A 6,246-nucleotide genomic window follows, 5' to 3' on the forward strand; every position below is an offset into this window, starting at 1 on the left:
CATACATGCATGAGGGCGACGAGAAGCATCATGATCACACGATCCACCAACATCACAAAACAAGCAACCACTAGGCATGTTATTAGAATAGGGAAAGGGTTGAGAGTTAGAAGACATACCTCTCCCCTTAGATTGGGAGGGAAGATTCGAAACTTGGAAGGTAGCACTTTCCAACTTTGCCTTGATAGCAGACATTTCCTTCCCCAAGTTTGTCATTTGTGAGGATAAGTTGTTTATGGCATTAAGATGATCAACCAAGGACACCGAAGAACAACTCTTGCTTGTTGACTCCCTTTCATCATCTTACCAATCTCTATAATACCTCACCACGTCTTTAATTATGTCTACCACTTCCTCCTCCGTTTTATTAATAATGGGACCTCTAGCTCCTCCATCAAGACACGACTTTCCTTGAGGACTTAGGCCACCATAAAAGATTTGAATAATTTGGTAAGTAGGAATTCCGTGGTGAGGACATTCTCTTTGATACTCCTTATACCTCTCCCACGCTTCATAGAGGCTTTCAGTAGACTTTTGCTTGAAACTTTGAATCAAAGCTCTAGCCTCCGCCGTTTTCTTTTGTGGGTAGAAACGGGATAGAAATTCCTCGGTCACTTCGCTCCATGTCCATAGAGAATTGGGTTTGACCTCCTTGTCTAACCATTCCAAGGCACGCCCTATGGGAGAAAAGGGAAAAAGCTTGAGGCAGATGAGTTCCTGGGAAATTCCATTCACTTTGATAGTGTTGCAATGTTTTTCGAACTATTTGTGATGGTTTAGCGGGCTTTCATGTTTAGCCCCACTAAATTGTCGCCTCTCTATCAAAGTGATCATTGTCGGCCTTATTTCGAAGTCATTTGCCAGTGTTGTAGGTGGAGCAATCCTAATTTCAAACTTATATGCACCCGGAATCCCCAATTCCTTCAATGCCACCCTTGGATTTTCTCCCATCCTTGCTTGTTCTTTTTGTTGTGGTTCCACTTCACTTAGAGGGCTAGAACTCAAAGAACCTCTAGCAACTCTTATCCTTGCAATGATCCTCTCAATTTCCGGATCAAGTGGCACTAATGAATGACCACGTGCTCTACGCATACAATCTCAAAAGAACAATTAGTAGCACGAATACAAATCTAGCCAAAAAGAGAAAAATCTTTTTGTATTTATCAATTAAAAATGATGTAGACTCAACAACTATAACAAAGCACCAATATCATTCGCCAGCAACGGCGCCATTTTGACGTGGTGGTAATCTAGGTCGTTGAAATCTAAACCACCACGAATCAAAAAATTAAGAAAGTCAAACTTATTCCTAGTATAGGACAAGTCCGAGTCGAACCACAATGAATGAGAGGGAGAAAGTTATAGCCTATGGTCAAGCTACTTCGAAGAATGAGAAGTGAAATGAATTTAATTGTAACTAAGGTTTCAATTACCTAATAGAGTCAAGAAAATCAATATGATAAACACTAGGGATTAAGGTTCCACATGCAAGCTCAATGATTATGCCAATCGATGAAGAACTCAATTGATTCAAACGTTGCAAAGGACAAACAATAGTTGAAATTAACAGAATTCAAGAGCTATCTCCTATAAGTCAAGCTAGGGTTCACTATGAGTGACTAACAAGGAAAATCACAATCAAATTCAACCAATTAAAGAAATTCTCAAATCAAGGGTTCACTATGTCATTGAAATTTGCTATGCAATCTAGATTAATCATCTAGGTTGATCACTCCTAATCAAATTAATCACATGCACAACTATCTCAACCAATTTAATTACAACAATTCAATCAACCAAGAATCATCAACTAGCAAAAATCATCAATCAAGCATGCTTCCCCTTCTCCGTAGCTACTAATCTACTCACAAATCATAATGGAATTCAAAATCAAAGAAAATCACAAACATCATCATTTCAAGCTTAATTAAAGAGAAAATAAAATTCAACTAATTCTGAAACCAAAAATCAACAATCCAATCAAACATTTAAGAATTAAAAGAAAGAGCAAGCAAAAGTAAATTCAAAAAAATAAATTCTCACTAATTTTCATTGATTGAAGAAGAAATCCAAGCTTAAAGATGTAATTTGAAGTACAAAACAAGTAATTTAAAGTTCCTCTCTCTACTTTCTTTCTCTACTAAATCTGAAAATATATCTCAAGTACAAGTGAAATCGTCCTCCCCTAATAAAGGAAAAGTCAAGGGGTATATATAGTAAAATGAGCGTAGAGGTTCAGAGCAGGGCCGTGCGCACGCACCACTGGCCAGTGCGCACGCACACAAGTGTCTGTGCGCACGCATAGAGGGGCCTGCGCGTGCGCACCCCTGCTGTGGTGTTGCGGCGTGCACGACTCCTCTTGCTCGCTCATAGATCCTTGTGCGAAGTTTTGCTCCTAGTGCTCTCGTGCATCCCTATCGTCGGTGCTCTCTTGATGATGCCTGCAAGGAGAGCAACCCTTTATCTTCAAATATTTGCACTTTCATGACCTATAATCAATGAGGGCGCAACCGTGAGAGCGCAGCAAATAAAACTTTGAAACTTCACTAACAAAAATTCAAGTAAAAGTAAGAGAGAAAGCAAAATGAATAGAAAATAGACTAAAATAGCTAAATAAGAACAAAAATCATGAAAAACTCGTAAAAGTGAACAAAAAACCAAAATGAGTTATAAAGACGGAAAATAAAAGAAAACTAGAAAGATTATATGAAAATAAAACAAGAAAATATAGAAAAAGGATTTAAAAGCTACTCTATTGATCGCCATTAATGACGCTGATCATACTCTTTTGTGTAGCTCATCATTTATGAGCACAAATTGGGAGGCTAAAAGTCTTAAAGCGCGTTTTGCTCTCTTGTCAGCATGAAGTGGATATTCTCCTTTGGTGACATAATTAAGGATGTTAGTGTACCAAGGTTCCTCTTCCTCTTCTTCTTCTTAGACTATTTCATAATCTTATATGGCTTAGATGTAAGTCGGCTTATGCCTTGTTTCTATTGTTAAAGGCATTTGCTCAATTTCCTTAGTAATTCTAACCATCGAGGCTAGTCTTGCCAAGGCATCAGCAAATTGATTTTATTCTCTTGCTAGATATGTATATTCTACCTTCTCGAGTTGGTTAGTTTGGGTTTCTAAGTATGTTTGGTAAGTGACAAGGGAATAATCGCGTCGTCAAACGACTACACCTAGATCAAATACAATTTATACAACCTAAACAAACCTAATACGAGTATAAGGCAAGCATAGGGGTCGAACCACAGAGAACGATTAAACACTACCAAATGCTATCAACAATTAAGCTAGTCCGGAATAAGGGAAGGTAAACTAAAGGTCTAAACAAACTAAAACTAGAGATAAAACATTAAGGGAAATGGTTTAGGTATAGCATTCACTTGAACATAAACAAAAGCATAGAAGTTGAATTAATTATGAACTAAACATGCTCAAATATCGAAATAAAAGATCCAATCTAGCCGCCTTCCGGGGTCAATTGGCTTCTCCTAACATAGCCTCTATGTTTCCACATTAGAACCATATACTAGGAGGTACTATTAAATAACAATCGATACTAATGAACCTTAACTAAGTCAACTTCCGTTCCTTGTTAGCAAAGCTTCACCTTTAATCAACTAACAACATGCATTTTGCAAGTAGATTAAAGAATATCAAGCATATAAAGACTTTAATCACAAATAAATCAACTCTAAACCTAGAACATGCTCAAGATCCAACTACACCACAACCATCCCCTCAATGGGGAAATTACTCACTAATCATGATAATAACGAGATTAATTAACAAATAACCAAGAATCAACATGATTAACAAGTAATACCAACAACTAAAATAATAATAAAAATAAAGCAATAAAAATAGAGGAGAGAGAGTTAGAGATTCTCATTGATTGAAAATGAAAGTCTACAAACAAGATGATCAATCTTCTTCTTCAAAATCCAAGCTCAACAATGGTGAAACCCTCACTTTCTCTCTCTAAACTACCCTAACCCTAAGCTAAACCTAGAGAGAGAAGCTCTCCTAAAAACTAATTAGAGAGTAGAATAAAATTATTGGTGATTGAAAGTTAAGAGAAAATAACCCAAGAAGGGTATTTATACTAACTTAATAAAATAAAAGAGATAAAGAAAATAAAAGAAAATAAAGAAAATAAAATAAAAGAAAGAAATAACAAAAGGAAAGGAAAAAGGAAATAAAAATAAAAAAGAAAAGAAATTAATAAAAACCCCAAATCCCCCAAAACAAAACATCAGACCCTCTTCTTCTTCGTTCTTTAGCTGCTCTGAATTCCTTTGAAGCACATCACGCATCTTCAGCCATCATCACCACCGTTCATCAACATCATCATCAGCAATCATCACTTAATCGCCACCGTTCGATTAATGGAAGGAATCGCAGCCGCTCAAATTCATTAATCCGTACAATCTCACACGCGAAACTCGGAGCGGCCGCTCATACTCATCGGAGCGTCCGCTCTGATCTTCTGCCTCAAATTGGTGAAATTGAACCAAGAAAGGAGCGGCCGCTTCAGAGGAGTGAGCGTCCGCTCTGAAGGGTATTGCGAATTGAGATGAATTGGAGCTATGGGTTGCGGGCTGCTCTGATTTGGGGCTGCTGCTGTGTGCGGCGGCTTTGCTTGGTGGTGATGCGAGGGAATGGTGGTAATTGGTGGTTGTTGCGGGGGTGATTGGTGAAGTAGGGGTTAATTTGTGGGAATGCGTGGCTGGAAATTAGTGTGATCGGAGGTGGTTTGGTGATGATTGTTGGCGGTTTTGGCGGTGGCTGTGGTGTTGGTTACGTTGTGGGTTGTGTTCGTTGTTGTTGCTGCTGGTGTAGTTGGTGGTTTGATTGAAGGTGGCGGCAGGTGAGTGAATTGGAGCAGGGGGTTTTGGTTTGTGGTGTGCGTGAGAACAGGGGGTAGTGGTGGCTGTGATTGGTGGAGCTGGTGGTGCGTGGTGTTGTTGGTGCCGACGCTGCTGGGGCTTTATGGTGGCTGAGGGGTTTGTTGCTGGTGTTGTGAGGTGGTGATTATTGTTGATGGCTGGTGGTTTTGGCAGTTGGAGTTTGGAGCAGGGGAGATGGTGAATTGAGGGAAGTTTGGTGTTTTGGTGTGGTGTAGGATAAGGAAAGGTGTGGTGTAGGATAAGAGTGCAGCAGGGGCTTGATGTTGAAAGCTTGTGAATTGTGCTCGTTTGGCATTTGACTCAACTTGGGACCCGAACGCGAATATGACTTTGAAACTCGGACACTTGAGCTTTGAACCTTAATACGATTGCAAACCTACACACAAAGAAAACCGAGGAGAGGATCGGGACATAAAATAAGATAAATAAAATATAAATAAATAAATAAAAATGAAAATAAAAAAAGGACGAAATAAAATAAAACTAAGACAAATAAAATAAAATAAATAAAATAGAAATAAATAAAATAAAATAGGAAAATAAGAGGCATAAAACTAAACTAATAAAAATAAAACAAAAACTTAACAAACAAATAAAGTAAAATAAAATACGGAAATAAACTAAAGCTAATAAAATAAAGAAAATAAACTAAAACACTTCAAAATTACCAAAATAAACTAGAAACTTTATTAAAGAGAAAACAAGAGAATAAAAGGAAAAATAAGGGAAAAATAAACACGAAAATAACCTAAATACTACCCCTACAAGTGACATAAAAATCACTTATCAAATTCCCCCAAGCTAAACCTTTGCTCGTCCTCGAGCAAAGCTAAGGCAAAAGAGAACAAGATGGAATTATTGAAACCAAAAGAAACAAAAATAGAAACAAAGAAAAAGAATGTACACTAACTCACTGTCGTAGGAATCACGGTTGTTTTTAGCTACAACAAGCCCTTAAAACCCCAAAGTCGCCTATGAGGACGAGTGAGGTCTCGTGAGGGTTTCCTAAGAGCTTACCCCACAACTCTCGACAAAAACCAAAGCAAGGCAACAAAAGGGAAAGAAACACAAAGAGAAAAAAAAAAAACACAAGCTCATATATGGACAAGAGATAAGGAAAAGTACAAATGAATGCAAACCTTTCTAAATGGACAAATGTATGCACGTTCCAAGATGTCAATGGTTGATTGAAACATAACACATGCTAAGCATAGAGAACTACTTAGGACTCAATCCACCCTAGCCCCAACCAATCGGGCCACGTTCTCTCCACTAGCTTCAAATCAACCCTTAAGCTAGCTTCTCAAGATTCCACGAAGGAACCGGA

General features: G+C 38.0%; 1 non-coding gene across 1 annotated transcript; it reads left to right on the forward strand.

Annotated features, from left to right (window-relative positions):
- Window positions 1-460: 460 nt before the first annotated feature.
- Window positions 461-566, forward strand: LOC145580341 (small nucleolar RNA R71). The gene has a single exon (XR_014099406.1). It is a non-coding gene; the product is annotated as a small nucleolar RNA R71 (small nucleolar RNA).
- Window positions 567-6,246: the final 5,680 nt, after the last annotated feature.

This window comes from Chenopodium album, chromosome 14, assembly GCF_948465745.1.
Source record: "Chenopodium album chromosome 14, dcCheAlbu1.1, whole genome shotgun sequence".
NCBI classification, from domain to species: domain Eukaryota; kingdom Viridiplantae; phylum Streptophyta; class Magnoliopsida; order Caryophyllales; family Amaranthaceae; genus Chenopodium; species Chenopodium album.